Source organism: Atractosteus spatula, chromosome 10 (genome assembly GCF_055471065.1).
Source record: "Atractosteus spatula isolate fAtrSpa1 chromosome 10, fAtrSpa1.hap1, whole genome shotgun sequence".
NCBI classification, from domain to species: Eukaryota; Metazoa; Chordata; class Actinopteri; order Semionotiformes; family Lepisosteidae; genus Atractosteus; species Atractosteus spatula.
In genome coordinates this window covers 8,944,224-8,963,559 of record NC_142715.1, presented here as the reverse complement: position 1 = coordinate 8,963,559, position 19,336 = coordinate 8,944,224, and the positions used below count along the sequence as shown (strand labels likewise).

Here is a 19,336-nt window from a genome sequence, read left to right as displayed (position 1 = left end):
TTATTTAAAATACAGGAATCAAGTTTGCTGATCCCTTGCCAGTCCCTCTCTCCCTCATCTCAGTGCAGCTGGATTACAGAGAGTCCATTCCATCTGGTTCACATTTAAGGTGTTTTTCTAGCTGATAGAGTTTCCTGATAAGGAACAGCTCCCAAGGCTGAGATTCACCAGCCACCCTAATAAATGGTCATCTCCGGCGCCTTACTGTCTGGGAGATTCCATGGGAGAGTCTCATCCCAAGGTTTACAACCCTATGGTCAGAAGTCATTGTTACTCATCCTCCACCTCAATCGGCCAATCAGGAACTGGAAGGGCAGGACCCACGTGGGTCTCGAATACCCGCGGAACTTTAAGCCACTGAACTACCATAGTTCCTCCAGATAAAACAGGCAGCACAATGCCCAGAAGGTGCCCCTCCAGGATGTTCTCAGACTCAGCTCGGACAATCACGTGACGGCCAGTGTGTCCAAGTGCCAGGACTTAACTTTTTAACTTTTAACCGAGTCGAGAACGGAGGTTGCCCATGCATAACAAAAAGATCTGCCCGAGGTTAGCCCAGCTGACAGCCTCGTGAACCACCGGTACTCCACCGCCAAAGCTCGCCTGATCAACGAGTGAACTACGGTTGGAACTGTCGACAGTTGAATCTCAGGATTCAGGACTAGCGCTACATCGGGAACGAACTGGTCTTCTTCCCATCTAAAGAGTGTGACTGGCTTGGACCCGCAGTCACTTTCGATGTGCACAAGCTCTGCTAGTTTCAGCCAACACTAACTAGCCGGTCTTCAAAGAGCATCAGCAGCGCATCACAGCAGGAATCTCTCCCTCCTCTCCTTCTCGCCAGCCGCACCGGCCACTGCCTGGCACCGAGCCAGAGAGCGCCGATTGCACACAGCAACAGCCTGCCACTGCTTCTTTGTGTCTGCGGGAGATCTGAATCCACACAGATCAGATGAGTATTCAACATTCTGCATTACAGCTCGAGAATTCAATTGTTACCTCAACCACAATTGATATCAATCTAATACCTATGAGTGATGTACTTGCTTTTGAGTATCTAGTGTAGAAGTTGTAATCCCAGTTCATTTATGAAACAGTCTAAATGAATGGTATACTGAATGTATGTCCCTCTTGGTTTGGAACTCTTCGTGATTTAATATATACCTTTTGTATTCTGCTAACCCACACTCTTAAGATCTGTTATGTTTATATGCACATTTTATGTATTAATAAGTGTATTAGTATCTGTGTGTGTGCGTTAATGAGTTAACCCGCAAGGTCGGTTTTCTAATAGCCATCAAAGAATCATTTTGTGACTTACTGCTACAATTAATAATTGTCCCAGTAAATACACAAAACCCCTACACATGCATGGAAACCAATATTTACCTGCTAATCCAGAATGCAGCAGAGAACAGTTGGACAGAAGGTTAGTATTTGTCGATACTGCATCACAGAGGTCAGTCTCTTCCCCCTCATTATGCAGGCTGACTTGTTCACGATGAACTGTCCTCCAGTGACAGTCAGCTGCAATCACTGAGTCAGACATGGTGTTGATGCACTTTGGCTGATTTGGTTAATATGCTTTCCTGTTAAACAAGAGGTGCTGAGTTCAAATCCCACTAGTGCTTTTCTTCCTGTCTTGTCTTACAAAATGTATCACTATGGATGATTACGTACAGCTTGATTTTGCTTAATGCAAGTTTTCATTTTCTTTCTAGAACAACTTGCTTTTCATGAAATTCATACAGCTTGCGAAATATGAAATACAAATCTTGCCTTGTATATCGCAGGCTGGTAAGAAAGAAGCATTATTTTCTTTTTTTTAATCAGAAGCTTGCAAATGGAGAAAAGGGACACGTGAGTCTCTGTTAATTGAAAGGTTAGTGGTTTGAACCCACCCAGAAATGAACTTCTCAGTATTGCAATGTAAACCTCATCTCTACTTATTCGGATTTCTTAGCAAAACCTTAACCCACTTGATATTTGCAGGAAATGTGAATGGTTTTGTTAAACAATTAAGTACGTAAGTTAATATCACTGGGAATGGCCAATAATGACCAACATTCAAGGACATCATATTCAGCCAAGGACTTTGATCTTCGAACGGCTGGCAGAAGAATTCATTTATGCTCTCGATGCATCCTTAGTTAGAATATTTAAAATTACGACACAGATTTGTTGGAGAACTTGACAAGCAAAAAAGACAGTTGGACAGCATGATGATGTTAGGACTGTACGTTTGTATTTTAATACTTTTGTATATTTATCTTAATTTTAATATACATGTAACCATAAATGCTGTTCTATGTAAATACATTTTGTTGTATTTTATCACATTTTAGCTGATGGCACAAGGGGGTCTATTATACCTTCCGAAACTTCCAAGACAACTATAACAGAGGCTCATATTTTAATATAATTTGCTTTAAAAGAAAACCAAAATGTGTAAGATATCATCCCTCAATATTGACGTTTAAATGAAGGATTTAAAGAAGCAACAGGGATAGGAGAGTACATTGATTTTGGACCAATGTTTGCATCTGAACAATCCTTCCTCCTGGAAAGAAGAAAAAACAGGTATGTTTTGAGTCTCATGATGATGCTCTTCTGGATAAAAAAAAACAGTGCAAATTTGTTTCAGATGTATTTTGGATAACATTATAACTGTCATCAAAGAGAAATTTGATCAGTTGAATGCAGTCGAAACTTTTGACATTTTATATGATGACAGGACATACATTTAGGACTCAGTACCGATACACTGCTGCTATTGATGGAGTAGAAATAAGTGTATTGGTAGTTTTATCTGAGGCAAGAAGTACTTGCCTCCTATAAAAATGTTAGGATTCAGAGCAAGAAATATTTTTCCACCTCACCCAATGGTATTGCATTAACGAGGCTGAAGCTGGCTTCTTATTTGCCAGCTTCTTCTTCTGCCTTAAATGCTGCTGCTGTGATGTTATGCTGCCTTTCACCTGTAGATGGCTCTTTACAGTAATTTTTAAAAGTACTAATCGGGATGGATTACTGTATTTATCCTCAGTAAAGGGGAATATGTAAGTAGTGACTATCCAAATAGAATTTTTGTGTGAAACACATTTCAGAAAATTGTAAACCAATTTTCAAAACTCACAATAACACAAACACAATAAGTAAATAAGACAAAGGTAAAACATAAGTTAACAGGCACTTTCTGCATATTTACCACAACCTTACCTTCTGATCATAAAAAGTCTTAAAATCTTGCATTTTACAAGAACTTTTTAATATAAATGGGACATTTAGAACATGGCATATGAGAATATATGGTTAACCGAGGATGAGCAACGGGTGATGGCACTTTCTGCTTCTTGCTATAATCCTACCCCCTGGTTATAAAAACATCTAAAAATTCTGACACTGAGGAGTGAGAGACAATGGAACAGACTATCAAAATCCTGAACTTTAGGAAATTTTACTGTGCCATTTTTTTAAATATGACCCTGTGAACATGGCATGTCCCTCCTTCCTCATTACCAAAACACCTCAATGTTCCGACACTATGTACATTGGTAATTACAACACTTCACTGTTGCATTTCTGAGTTGTGACATTCTGAACATGGCATGTTAAAGTATATAGAAAATCTAGATCAGAACAAGCTAAATGCAATTCATAGTGATTTATCATTTTCTTACTTTCTAAATGAAAAAAAAAAAAATTTCAGTGATTATGACACTTCGGTATGACATAAAATATGCTTCAATGACAGAATAAATAATCATGGAAAAAATACCCACAGTAGACATTCATAGTTGTGATTATAGGAATGTTAAATATCAGGTGAGTAGCTGCGTCAGCATGCGTAGGCTGCAAAGGAACAAGTAAAGGGTTATTCCATGCTGAAAAGAGAAGAAAGGAAACACAACGTGTTGGCCGTGGAGCCTTCTTCAGGTGTTAGAAAGACAGGGCAGTATGCAAAGATAATTTTCTTTTTATCTTTGCTTACTGTAGTTTATCTTTGATGACAACATCAAAGACATTAAGGAATTCTTAAAGCTAACAGCTCCACATCAACTTCCTTCTATAACTAACCTCATCAGATCTCTCAGCTCCCAACTCTTAAAGTTTCTCACTTCAGAGAAGGATAAAAAACTCAATCATCCTCTACAGAGAAAAACCATCAACACCCCTACCACCTCCACCAATCCTAACCTTGTTGTTACTTTACCCTCTGACCTTTCCCTTTCACCCCTTTGCATCCTCAGCTAACATATTTTAATATTACAACACAATTACAATAGATTGTACAGTATTTACAGTTTAAAATTAAGGTATATATGTCAAAATATCAAAATCCAACTGCACAGTGCTAACAAAACAATGCTTGTCAAGTTCTCAAACAAATCTGCATTGTATTTTTAAAATATTTCAGCAGAGGATGTGACGGGAGTATAAATGACGATTCAACGATCATTTTTCTTGGGTGAATATGGTTTTCTGGGGAGTTGCAATGTTGGGCATTATTTGACATTTTTGACACGTGCTGAACAGTCACATTTCCTACAAATATTAAAATAGCTATGGTTTAGCTCAAAAATCCAATCGACCTATGCGAAAACAATGTTTACATCGCAAAAGAAACCCATCCCTGGGTGGACTTGAACCACTAACCTTTTGGATAACAGCCAAATGCGCTAACCGATTGCAACACAGACACTGACTGGTGGAGTCTTTTCTCGAATCCAAAATATCGAATCTTTTTGCCAGCCGGTAATATTTCTTCTGCACTGATAACCAAGAACTGAATTTCATGTTTCGCAAGCTGTGTGAATTTAATAAAAAACAAGTTTTCCAGAAAGGAAATGAACACATGCATTTAACGAACTCAAGCCCTTTGTGAGTGCCCAAAATGGTACGTTCTGTACTACAAGATAGGAAGAAATACACAGCTGGGATTCAAACCGCAGTTCTTTTGTTTAATAAAGAGGCACTTTAACCAACTAAGCTACGGTGACATGACATCCATCCCCTTTTACAGCCACTTGGACACATCGCTCTGAGACATCTGCATTCAGAAAGCGCTGAACCTGCTCTCAGAGTAAATGGCCTCTTTTACATACAGTAGCAGCCCCGACAACGAGAAACTAAGAGAACTGGCTTTTATCTGGCATTTTTCATGTCCAATGCGTTTGACATCTCCCAAGGGCGACAGAGTTCTTTTGCAACACTATTTCTTCTTCTTTTTTATTTCTGTACGCTTTGATAAAAAACGAGAAATCGTGCAAGGGAAAAATGTCTTTTTTTCATAGAGAAAATGTGGACCGGGAAATGTTGTGTTGAGAAGAAGTGATTTAACATGATACGTGACCTACAGATGCAGCCATTCAAAGTGCGCGTCACAGACACGTACCGCAGGTGGCGTCGCTCAGTGTGACGCAAGATGACGCGTGGCACCGCAGTACGTGATTGGTTGACCAACAGGGGCACTCGTGGTCCGTTGGTCTGTCGTAGAAAGACTTACAGTAAACGTCTTTGCTGTGCCCGTTGTAGATATTGAATTTTACCACTGAAGGGAAATCTTAGTAGCTGAGCATAAAAAGAATAGGAGCATACTGTAACGCGTGTGAAGGCCATAAACGATATTAATTTTGGAACATAAACATACAGTATATAGCTGGTCTTGGTACTTTAAAGAAAAAAATACACACCAGTATTCCATTTCTCCCTAAACATTTTAAGCTTTGAAGTCTTTAACTAACGTGATACCGGAGTCAACAAGCATACTTTTAGAATTTGATTAAAAGGGAATATAATATGGAATCGCGTATCTAAAGAATTTAATAACGGTATTCGTGTGCTGCGACAGGGCTGTGTAGGGCTGTTTCGCCTGCCTGTTCATGCAAGCTGTCTCGTAGCTGACTGGTCTAGGTGCGTGACTACCAACTGGCAGGTTGTGTGTTTGAATCCAGCTGGTGCTGCACTTTTCTTTTAACAAACATTTCTTCGAAAAAATAGAATAGCGATATTATGGACAATCAATTGACTTTTATATTTCAAAATATCGCAACATGATCGATATTTGCGATATTTTGAACATATCTTCCCTTCTGACAGCGGTTCCTGCTTCTATTGTGTGTGTGTGTGTGCAACAGAGTAAATTTTTATAGAGAAATGGAGGCTGGACAGTATGCGTTACAATATAAACATTTATATTGATTTAAATCGTGTTCTGATTTAAATCGCAAACGCGTGTTTAATTATGTGTTTTTTAATCATAATCAGGCTAATGCATTTCTACATTTTCTGTATGAACCAGCTTAGAGGTTCATACAGAAAGACAGCTTGTGTTTAAATTGAGTGTAAGGTAATTTATGCTTCTAAAGTCATGGTCAGCATTTATTATTGTACTGTGCTGTAAACTTTTTCTGTGCCTAGTCACATTATTTTATAGCGTTTTTATTGCGTTATTAAATCCGGTGGCGCTGTGTGTTACAGTAGTTTCCTGACTCCCATGTCACATGGTCTGTGATTGAATCCCATAGAACTATGACTTTATTTTTTAACAAACATTTCTTTGAAAAAATGAAACGTTTCCCTTGGTCAGAGATTAAATAAAACCTCACTCGCACCAAACAAATTTATATTTCTAAATATCACAAAATACGTTCATTGTCTTCCAATCGACTCGAGTTGACATTGGAAGCCTGCCACACCCGGACTGTTAAACCAACGCATTAGCACGTCAAAGCCCATCGAGGGTATTGAGCCAGTATTGGCTTTAGTATTCCCCCCCTCTCCCCTCAATTCAATTCAATTCAAGGTGTTTTATTTGCATGACAGATGGGTACAAGCAGTGTTGGGTATGTATATTGTAACGCTTACGGCAGACAGGCACTGTGTAAGAGCCGGCGCACCAGAGCAGCGCACTGAGGGAGCGTCTGCATTTCTAACTTAGTTTTTAAAATTAGCCAAGCAATATGAAGCATCTCCTTTTACTTAGTGCCTGAGCATAAAAAGAATAGGAGCATACTGCAACGCGTGTGAAGGCCATAAACGATATTAATTTTGGAACATAAACATACAGTATATGGCTGGTCTTGGTACTTTAAAGAAAAAAATACACACCAGTATTCCATTTCTCCCTAAACATTTTAAGCATCGAAGTCTTTAACTAACACGATACCGGAGTCAACAAGCATACTTTTATAATTTGATTAAAAGGGAATATAATATGGAATCGCGTATCTCAAGAAATTAAAAAACGATATAATTATATTCATGTTGCAAAAGAACTGCAACGGACATAAAAACTCCCTTGCTTTTAACAGAGCGTTCCATAATTTCTAACTACGAAAATGCCAGGTGAAAGGATTTGTAAACATATTTTGTTAAAGCAAGTCAGTTTTTTCCACAACACATAAAAGACATTTTTCCAAGAAAGTTTAGCCTTTGTCACTAATGAAACCACTAAATAAAGACATAAATATAGAAATCTTAAGATTTGTTTTATTTAATGTTGGTAGCAGGATGAACTGTCAGAGTGTATATTTTGTCGCAGAGTTGCTGCAAGATGTTAACAGTGAAAAAGGTATTTAGAAATGAGTTATTTCAAGATGAAAATTTTCAGAATAATTGCAAATCTAGCAGGATAGAGAAAGCACAGAAAACTGGCAGTTAGATTGATCAGATTAGTATGAAAAGTCATTTAGCAAAGGGAATTAGAAGAGTGACAAACTAGTATACTTTAGATCTTTTTTTCTGAACCAGGGACAATCTGATCATGTTTCCCTATAACAATAATAAAAAACTTTATTTGATATATCACCATTAAAGGTGGCATCTCAAAGCAATACAGTAGATGTAAAAACAGATAAAAGGACCACAGATTACAAAGTAAATGCATATAAGAAAGACAAGCAGTTAGAGGTGCTACCAAAATTAGAAAATGAAGCAGATACAGACACTAAGTCTTCTGAAAAGAAAGGTTCTGAGGTTAGATTTAAACTGGCCTTGGTGTGTGTGTGTTTGTGTCTGTCTGTCCTGTGATGGACTGGCGCTATGTCCAGGGTGTATTCTGCCTTGTGTCCGTCGCTTACTGGGATAGGCTCCAAATCCTCTGTACTGGATAAAGAGATTAGAAATGGATGGAAGTAAAGGCACTGTGTGGATGGAACTATACACAGTGTTAGAAACCCACTATGAAATGGCAGCATCTCACTGAGAATAAAACATTTTATACTGCTGGCTTAAGGAAACAGCCTTTCCACCTCTCTTGCACATCAGTATCCATACCTAGTTATTTAAACAAATTGCCTCTAATTATAAACATCTTAATATGCTGGCTCTGTGGATCCGCATCAGCTATGTTTGCGCATTCCTTCAATTCATGTGCATCCAACACACAGTTCAACGCTAGCAACTACACAAAATCTAAAATATGAGCTCTACTTGCCACTTACAGTACCAACAGTACCAGCTAACTTTAGTAGTGACATGGATCTTTTTAACAATAAAATTTACAACATCAGACTTCAGACACAATTAAACAGGCCTCAAAAAAGTCTGGTACAAACATTTTCAGCATGGAATAAACCTTTACTTTAATGGTATAAACCTTAAATGGATTCATATTCTCAATAAGATTTGGTGCTCAGTAACATGACTTAGAAAATGACAGAAGACATACGTATCATGCTTATCCTTCTATTTTTCATAATCGTAAACTCCTTAAGGCAGTTACATTTTCACTGTTCTGACCTGGAGTTACAGAGAAATTTAAATTCTAATAAGAGATTTGTAATGAGGAAAGTCATACCAATCACTCATACAGTACCAGGATTTGCAATTACAATACAAATACTTTCTTTCTGTATGTGTTTATTTTGCAGTTTGAGTCTATGGCATTCCTTTGGGGGTCTATACTCCAAGGCATGACTTTTTTATGTATAAACATCAGTATTTACTGCTATTAATTACTGTACGATTTATAGTTGAAATCTGAGCCTAGATATAAAGTTAGATATAAAGTTAAAATCTCGACAAAGCAATGTAGGAAATACAGAGAAAATAAATCCTTTCTGACATCTAAAATCAGTTTCGATCAAGGTCTCTAAAACGAACAAGAAAAAGAAGATTTTCGGAGGGCAATTACGCTGTGTTTATATAGAATAAGTGATTTATGAGCAATCTAATTTCTTGTTCGTTTAAAACAGTGAAATGTCAGCTGTAAAAGATCGCACCAGAAACAGCACTCTCTCTGCCTGTCATAGACGTTCAGGAAAGGCTGAATGAAGTCATGTCAAGTACAATAATTCGGAGATCAATAATAACAGTTGTAGGACAGTATATAAGGAGGATAAGGATTTTGAAGTTGACTCGAAATCTGATAGGTAACCAGTGCAAGGACTTGAAAACAGGTGTAATGCATCCCTGATAGGATTCTTGCTGTCATATTCTGAACATATTGAAGATTGCTTAGTGTGGATTTAATTTCCCCAGTGAACAGGATGTGCATTTATTAATTCTAGAAAAAAACTAGATTTCTCTAGTTCTTAGTTTCTCTAGTTCCCTTTAAAATAAACTATTATTCCACAATGCAGAGTATTACATGGCCAGTATTTACACATGATATTTGTGATTTAAAGAAATTAACACAAGCAGCTTTCGGAGATTTAAGTGTTGGCTGAGTTATTGCAGGATAAAAGACTAGAGATGTTGGCAAGAAGAAGATAGTTTGGGGAAAGCTGAGGAATACACTTATAACAAGAACACTTACTAATGGGGTTAGGCATACTTTTGATGAAGATGATGAAGTTAACAGACTATATGTTTACATAGATACTGAAATAAGGATTGTATTTTAGATTATGTGTAGTTGCTGGCATTGAACTGTGTGTTGGATGCACATGAATTGAAGGAATGGGCAAACATAGCTGATGCGGATCCACAGAGCCAGCATATTAAGATGTTTATAATTAGAGGCAAGTTGTTTAAATAGCTAGGTATGGATACTGATGTGCAAGAGAGGTGGAAAGGCTGTTTCCTTAAGCCAGCAGTATAAAATATTTTATTCTCAGTGAGATGCTGCCATTTCATAGTGGGTTTCTAACACTGTGTATAGTTCCATCCACACAGTGCCTTTACTTCCATTTCTAATCTCTTTATCCAGTACAGAGGATTTGGAGCCTATCCCAGTAAGCAACGGACACAAGGCAGAATACACCCTGGACATAGCGCCAGTCCATCACAGGACAGACAGACACAAACACACACACACCAGGGCCAGTTTTCCCATAAACCAATTAACTTACCAGTATGTTTTGGAGTGCGAGAGGGAGTCATATCACACATATGGAGAAAAACCATGTAACCCAGAGAGAACATGTAAACCCCACACACACAGGATGGCAGGAATTGAACCTAGGACCCCAGTGCTGCAAGATAGCAATGCTAACCACTTTGCCACCATTATAAATGGATGGATATCTTAGTTATCTTTCTAGTTCACAGGTTTGCATGCATAATTTAATTTTGAAAGCCACTGAGACATCAGGTACTACTGTTGTATTTATGAAAAAGAAACAAAACAAAAAACATACTAACAACTGTGCCATCCTACTCCTTAGCTAATACATTTTATTATTCATAAACAGTTAACATTGTTAGCAAAATATTTTGAATTATATTTAACCCTATTTTTTCTTTAGTTTTGTATTTAACTTATTATATGATAGTCAGACTTAATGTATATTTGAACAATGAAAATATATTTTTACAAGATTTTACATTAAGCACTTAAAATTAATATGGTTAATAATAGTAAACTGTAACATGCTGTAACAAGATCGGTTAAACTGCGAAGAAAATGCTTTCAGAGAAAATGTTTCAGGTGTGAAGAACATAGATCTCCAATGCAATTTCAACCAAACCTGTTCCCACACACCCTGCCCCCACTACCATTAGAATATACACAAAGCACTCAAATCTTTCGAGCTAATGATCAGGTGACCCGAGAGAGAGCGAGAGAAACACCAAGGGGTGCGGAACCAGGGAACTATTTACATGGAAAACGGGCGATCTCCCCAGACTGTCCGCCCGTTTCACTGTTACCTGGATACCTCTTTATTTAGAACTCACAAACACTGATTTTTAGTTTAGAAGGATTCAAGTAGGGTTTTAGATGAAAGGCAGCGACCTTAATCAAGCCCAAATCACAATTGAACCCATTCAGAGCCTACATTACATTTTAGCGTTTCATTCTGAGCAGAAGACCCTCACACCTGAAGAAGGGGGAAGTGTTTTTCGCTGGAAATCTCGCCTGCTTCTACTTTACAACCGGAGTGCTGGCTGTGACGAATTAAACCGGTATTACAGGTTTCAATCACAGACCATGTGACATGGGAGTCAGGAAACTAACAGCACAGTCCCAGCACGAAACGAAACTAAAACGCATACCGTTTCGCGCTTCTTATTAGTTGCTCAAAAGTAATTTGACCGTATGAAATGCATAATATAAACCTAGAAACATATACGTGAGCAGTACTTAAGCACTGTAGTATCGGTGTTAAGACATACCTCTCAAATACTGTAAATCAAGTTAAAAATATCTCAAGACAGATTCTGGTCATAATGAAACCATGTTTCGTGTATGTTTTCTTTAAAGTACCGAGACCAGCCATATACTGTATGTTTATGTTCCAAAATTAATATCGTTTATGGCCTTCACACGCGTTGCAGTATGCTCCTATTCTTTTTATGCTCAGCTACTAAGATTTCCCTTCAGTGGTAAAATTAGATATGAATAGTCAATACTTAAACGGGCACAGTTAAGACATTAAATATACATATACATACTGTATACAGTACAGTTTGCATACGGTAATATGTTTATGTTCCTAAATCAATCTCTTTTATGAGCATGTGTAAGGCATGGTGAATCGATTCTCAAAAATTACTGTACTTTGCATGATTGGAAAAAAATGCGTGATTGCGAAATGCTGTGGTGTTACTTTTACAAAGACGGTCAATGAAAAAAAGAATGTGGACCAGGGCAATACTTAGAGTTTACAGCTTGTCCAAGGTCATTTATTATTAATACTATTATTAATATCTTCGTTAAAGACTTTGATGGCTACAGCTCAAACATGAGAGGTTGAGCTTTATTAGCTCCACCTTGCGGAAATTCCGGATACTATTATTTTGCTAGCGGTATTTACCGGTAACTTGCGGTAGTCTGCGTACAGCATACCGGAAAATAATGCGGTATCGCCCGCGCATTTTGAATGGCTGCATCTGTAATTTATCGGAGCAAATGCTCACCCAACAAGGTCTGGAGAAGTTGGAGAGTCTGGTGGATGTGATAAATATACGGTGTTGTGGAAGAAAACAGTCTTTCTTTGAATTCTCAATCAATTGGAATTTCAGTGCGAAACATAAACCCTTTGTCTGATTTAAAGAGATTATATTTTAAAACAAATCCGAAAACACGTTTCTCACTTTGAAATTTTAGACGGGGGCAGTATATTACTAGTAGCGACGCTGAGCACACTATGGGGGAATTCAGGTTATGTGAAATACCAGCAGTTTAATAAATAACGCATCTGATTTCGGATCATAAGATTGTAGGTTCGACTTCTACCTGGCTCATGTACATTTTATTCAAGCTCCTCAGTAATAGATGTCTATTATGTAATGAACCGCACCTGAAAGCAAACATTGGGTCTGTTTCCTTTGTTTTCCAGCATGAAATAGCAAATCGTTACAAAAAGAACCTGCTAATGTCCAATAGCGTTTTTTTTTTCAAATTACATTTTCAGGCTTCAGACACTTTTTAATAAAACAAAAGTGTCCAGAAACTCCCTAACTTTCAGGTTTGCTTGAACATGTATTAATAGAAGTCATTTGAAACTTCCGGGATTCCATTCTCTGATGTAGCTGTCTCTAAAGACGGATCTGATGTTTCGCAGATGTTAACTGTGCCTTCTCTCTTGTGTTCAAGGGTATTCGCTGTGTGAGATCCTAACTGTATGTCCAGTAGGGCTCTATTTTGTTTAGATTATCTATGTGGTGTACAGATAGAACTCAACTACATGGTGTGAATTCCGTGTTCAGAACGAGCAGAAACTGAAAAACTAAAAGCAGACCTCGACATAATTTGAACACAAAGCCTTCTGATGTGGAGTCAGACATGCTACATTTGCGCCACAACGTCACAGCTATCAGCTGTTTTGAATTCCCCAAAGGAGACAAATCAGCTTCACAAAAAAATTCTCCTGTGAAGAGCGCCGCTCTTCCGAAGAGAGTCGCTTCATCCCAGACCACATTTTATTCTTCCTGCGCAGCTCTTGTGCAGGTGTTGTTCTCGATAACAGATCCAGGAACACTGACTGTTTTTCTATTTTTTTTTAATTAAGTACCCCATGGTGCAACGGTAGCACGTCTGACTCTAAATCCCGAAGTTAATTTTCAAAGTATATCGGAGTCAACTGATACTGATCAGGTTCTGCTGCTGCTGAACCCGCAGTCTTCACCTTAAAGTTCAATTCCCCAAGCCTTCTGACCTTATATGTCCATCCCTTCTCGTCAAAACTCGTATTTTCACAGGGTACCCTTCAGAAATCGCAGTATAGAATGAAAAACTCCAGTACATCTCGGCTGCTGTTGGTGATTTTCCTTTAAAAACAAATTAATCTCCGGAAATTTTGCGGAGTGTATCACTTTCACTGAGACCGAGGAGTGTTAAGATATACATGAGTCTTTGTGGCTCGGGTGTTAACCAAAAGGGTGGTGGTTTGAGCCCTCCCAAGGACGCTATGAGCCTTTTAATGTACAAACCCGTCTCACTTCACCTCCACGGCCGGTCTTGTACCACAATTAAATACAGAGCCCGCAGGGGGTAGTAGGCTCGCAAATATAGCTCACTGTGTATAAAATGAAGAAGCAGAGGTTAGTTTCTTATCTGCATGTTGCAGAGCCTTACGCAACTCGTACCATTAGCTGAGGTTTGATCCCTGTACGGGCTATTAGTCGAAAGGCCATTGTAAATGACGTGTAAGAGATTTATCTAGCTGGCTTTTATGTTTCACACTAAATTGAGATCTTGAAACCAAAATAGTTAGAAATATGGAACACAACCGTTGTTCCCCAAGAAGGAAAGCTGTTTTGTACTGACGTCACTCCTTTTTATGTAACCCAGATTGTGAAGACAACTCTGCCCTATCAAAGGAAAATGTTACACAAAAGTTGGAAATCACACTCTGAACCCATCTGTATATTTGATTCCCGTGATCCGTTCAAAGCTGCTTAGTGCTTTGCAAGCAAATCAAATCATTTCAGGGAAGAAACTCAGTTTAGTGAACTACTTTTGTATTTTCACTTATTGAATTTGATCTTTGTATTCTCGTTGCATTCTCAGCAATAATATTTCAAAATTACAGTTCGGATTTATTGGAAAACTTCACAAGCATAATTAGGTTAGGACTGTAAAATTGTTTTTTAATATCTTGGTATATTTACCTTCATTTTAATATAGATATAACCATAAATGATGTTAAGCATATTGAACTTTTGTCGTACTTTTTAAAACATTTTAGCTGAGGACACACGGCGACTATTATACCTTGTGATACATGCAAGACATCTGTAAACGAAGATGTAATTACAATAAAATTGGCAATTAACAGAAAACCACAATTTGTATAATATTATTCCTCGATATCAATGATCAATTGAAGGATTTGAAGAAACTATCAAAGAAACAGCAGCAATAGCAGATGATTTTGGTTTTGAACCCATCTTTACACCTCAATAATCCATTTGTCCTTGAAAAAAGAAAAGACAGGCATATTTTGAGTCTCATAATTATCCTCTTTTCGATCCAAAAGAAACGTTGATTGCTTCTGTAGTTTTTTGGTTTTTCTTACGAAGATCTCACGAAGTATTGCCAAGATCTATATTTAGTGTTCGGTAGCGATAACACTGCTGATATTGATTGAGTAAAAATCTATGATGTATTGACAGCTTTATCTGAAGCGAGAAATCCTCGAACGCCGCTTATGAAGTGCTGGGATTCATACCAAGAAATGCCTTTTGTTTTCCCACCCAAAATGCTACTATTACATTACATATTATGCAAACATTACCAGTTTTAGTAGCTTCTGGGCGCGATTTTCCAAAACTGAAACTAATTAGATAGATAGATAGATAGATAGATACTTTATTGATCCCGTGAGGGAAATTGCAGTGCAACAGCAGCTTAACACACACAACACAGCCACAGTGTAACGAATTATATAATAATAGTACAATACATACAATACAATACAAGAGTTACTCACAGTCCGGACGCACAAGAACAAACTAGAACAGAACAGTACACAGAAAATCGTATCACACTCATATCACACATATGAATATAAATATAGATGTAACTATAGATATAAATATAAATGTATTGCACAGGTCCCTGGCATATATTGCACAAAAAGTGGTTGTAAACGGGAAAAAGAAAAAGAAAAAGAAAGAGAACAGATGTAGCAGTAGATGTGTAGATGCGTTTAGTCCAGAAACAGGTCACTGTCGATGTTGCCTCTGCCAAGACGCAAGGTGGATGCGTTGTACAGTCTTATGGCAGACGGCAAGAATGACCTCCTGTAGCGCTCCCTGTCGCACCGTGGATGAATCAGTCTATTGCTGAACGTGCTCTTCATTCCTGCCAGCCTGTCAAAGAGGGGATGGGAGAAGTTGTCCATGACGGCCTCTAGTTTGGACCTCATTCTCCTCTCAGCCACTACCTCCAAGGAGTCCAGGTCAAACCCAATGACAGAGCTTGCTCTCCTGATGAGCTTGTTCAGCCTTTTGGAATCTACTGCTCTAATCCCAGAGCCCCAGCACACCACTGCGTAGAAAATGGCACTCGCTACCACCGACTGATAGAACATGTGTAGCATCTTACTACACACATTGAAGGACCTGAGCCTCCTCAAGAAGTAGAGTCGGCTCTGTCCCTTCTTATAGATGGCCTCGATGTTCTTAGACCATTCCAGTCTATCGTCGATGTGCACTCCCAGGTACTTGTACGAGTCCACCATCTCCACGCCACTCCCATGGATGTAGACAGGAGTAGGTTTGACCTTTTTCCTCCTGAAATCTACCACCAGTTCCTTTGTCTTCGTCACATTCAGTTCCAAGTGGTTCACCCCACACCACTCCACAAAGCTGCTGACCAGTCCTCTGTACTCCTCCTCCTGCTCACCCTTGATACATCCCACAATTGCAGAGTCATCTGAGAACTTCTGCAGGTGGCATGACTTTGAGTTGTACTTAAAGTCCGAAGTATAGAGGGTGAAGAGGAATGGAGAAAGAACTGTCCCTTGAGGTGCCCCTGTGTTACTCACTACCTGTTCAGACACACAGTTCTGAAGTCTCTAATTACAAATTATTTAAGATGAACCAGGTCCAAAAATTGTAAATCAGGATTAATATAATATCAAATGAAATTACTACAGAAGAAAATGTTTAACTGAAATATGAATAAGACTATGCAAGCCTACAAAATAGAACAATTCAATATTTATAACTTATTTTTTTATTTTTTGAGAAATGGGCTCACACACCAGAAGACACTAACTTTTCTCTTCGTTAGAGTATGTGAATAACAGTTTAACCCCAAATGTCTGTAATTGTGATTCTGTTAAAATTCAAAAAAGCATCTATCAATAGTAAGAAATTATTAAGAAAGGATGAAATTGTGTTATTTCAAAAACTGTAAGACATGAAGACATTTACAGGTTATATCCTTTGCTTTGTCTTTTAAGGCAAGCGTTCAGGATCCAAGCCCATGTTCGGACGGTTGTGTTTCTCTTGTAATCATCAAATGGCATTGTTTTGTCCGTCAGTTCTTTCTTGAGTTGTTCCATGGATATTTTATACCATCAATACATTTCATGATCTTTTGCATTTTCCTTCACATACGGAAAAAAACTCAAGGCGTTCTTGTCACTGTGCTACACAGTACAGGACACGCAGTTAGGAATTCGTGCAGCTTTCAGCTCAGTGCGGAGTCCAGAGGGAGGACTCGCTTGGTGAATGATCTCTCAGGAAATCCCGGGTGAGATTCAACATCGCGGGTGAGGTTTTTCTGCAACAGCCACGACAAGTGTGAAAACGTTCTCTGGATTTCCTGAATGTGACTTTAAATTAGTTCACATTCTTTGGTAGTTAACAGAACTAAATGCTTTGGAGGTACATTTAAAACTGCAGAGAACACTGTAGTTTAATTGTGTAAACCTGGCTCTCTATGAACACGAGCAAAGAGTTCTCACTCAACAGAAGACTGCCATGTGAGCACAGTAACATAAAGCACTGGGAGATGCCAGGGATTGAACCCAGAACCTCATACATGCAAAGCATGCACTCTACCACTGAGATACATCCCCAACATAGAAGGCTGAGGAAGCGACTTAGAGATGTGCAGGTGCTCACAGAACACAATCCATCTTTTGCATCTTTTAAGTGCTCTTGATTAAACTATGCATAGAAAAACAGCAGTACTGATGATTTTCATGGACTGATGCACACTTGTTCTGTACAACTCCAGTGATAAAACCTTGTCTGTAAATATTGTAGAACATAAAAGGGCGAAACAACGCTCCAACCACAGGAATGGTAACAGAAAGGATCATTTTCTAAAATAATACGTCCTTTTGAGATGCCTTGTGAACGCACGCAGAAGTTAGAGCTGAACAAATAATTTGTACACAAGACGGCAGTACGATATTAGAATTCCTGTCTTCTTGGTGGATTCAGACTCCTTCTCAGAGGTCCATGCTCACCAAATAACTTTACAGCTAAGGAAGAGTAGCTTGGAAAATACCCAACTCAACAAGCGAGCGCGTTGGTTGCTCTTGCTCTTAATGCAAGGAGCTGTTTTTTTTGCATTAATCATTATTAACCAGAAACAGCTGCTCAACTGGTCGCATTTGTGATTATGTCACTTCTCTGCTTCAGCAAGGTCAATAAAAATCTCTGGAAGTAGTAGAGAAAAACTGAATTAAAATCATATTAGCAATTCTGAGCGATATCTGCATACAGGCAATCCAATAAGAACGTTGAAATCTTTGAATATAATCTCTTTATATGTTGCGCTGCTTTTTAATTTGAGTAAAACTATTGGATTGAAGGAATGCTAACCGCTGGGTTAAAATGTATTGTTGTTATTTGGAGAAATCAATGAACTCGTGATTTCATAATCACGTTTTAAAAGACGGTCATGTGCACAGAAAAAAGACAGTGCTGATTATTTTTCTGGAGACGGAGCACTGATGACCTATCCGAGCCAATTGATAAAGCCCACCCAGTGGATACTCTAGCAGAACATGGAAGAACGTTCACCATTGTAACCAAGGCAACCACAGGAACAACATCAAGAAGCACAATCAATTCCCCATTTAAATCTTTCGTGTAAGGTATGCTATGTGAAAGCATGAAGTAAATCCCCTGATCTCTTTTGAACATGGACAAGGTATTTCTGATGGAGCGCTTTGAGCAAAGATTTAATAAGCTAGTCCTGCCGATAATTCAGCTTGAAGAAGTAAAAGCTTCACAAACAAAAGCAGCTTGCTACCACAGCCAATATTAAATGTAATTGGTGGCACTTTACCATGTGCACTGGCTCAAAAGTGATCTCGGCAGGCGTTGTTCCCTACGTAAAGCTGAAAGCGCCAAAGAGTATTTCCATTGAGAAAAAAAAATCTGCCTTGATGTTAAACATAGAGAGCCTGTCTTTTAGAAGTTCTCCCTCTAAACACCTTGTGCAGCCTCCCGACAGACTAACAAAAAGCGCCTTTTCACCAACTCAATTTATAATACGCCCCTCAAAACTCACAACCGAATAACAATCCATCCATATATTTGATTTCCAAGATCCATTCAAGGCAACTTGGCTCTTCGCAAGCAAATAATTTCAGGGAAGAAACTCAGTTTAGTCAACTACTGGTGCATTCAGCACACCACTTGCTCTTGCTTGTCAGGGTGGCCGAGTGGTCTAAGGTGCCAGACTCAAGGACATGTGTCTTTCCAACTGGCTTGGGTGTTCTGGTCTCCAAATAGAGGCGTGGGTTCAAATCCCACTCCTGACAGCTTCTGTTTTTACCTCTCTTGAATTGTTCCAGTGCTAGCTGACAGTGAATGACTGAAATATAAAAGCAGCAGAAGAAACCGAGCAACTCAGTGCAATTTGTGAGTATTCTGCACTGTTAAAATGCACAGGTTTTCATACTTTTTGGAATTCGTAGCTCAAGAAGTGACTCCTGTTTCATTTTCTATTCACCAACTCAATTTGCATTCTGCCCCT

The 19,336-nt window shown here is 38.5% G+C and overlaps 1 non-coding gene across 1 annotated transcript; it reads left to right on the top strand.

Annotated features, from left to right (window-relative positions):
* Nucleotides 1-19,008: 19,008 nt before the first annotated feature.
* trnal-caa (transfer RNA leucine (anticodon CAA)) lies at nucleotides 19,009-19,121 on the top strand. The gene is made up of 2 exons: nucleotides 19,009-19,046; nucleotides 19,076-19,121. It is a non-coding gene; the product is annotated as a tRNA-Leu (tRNA).
* The last annotated feature ends 215 nt before the right edge of the window (nucleotides 19,122-19,336 follow it).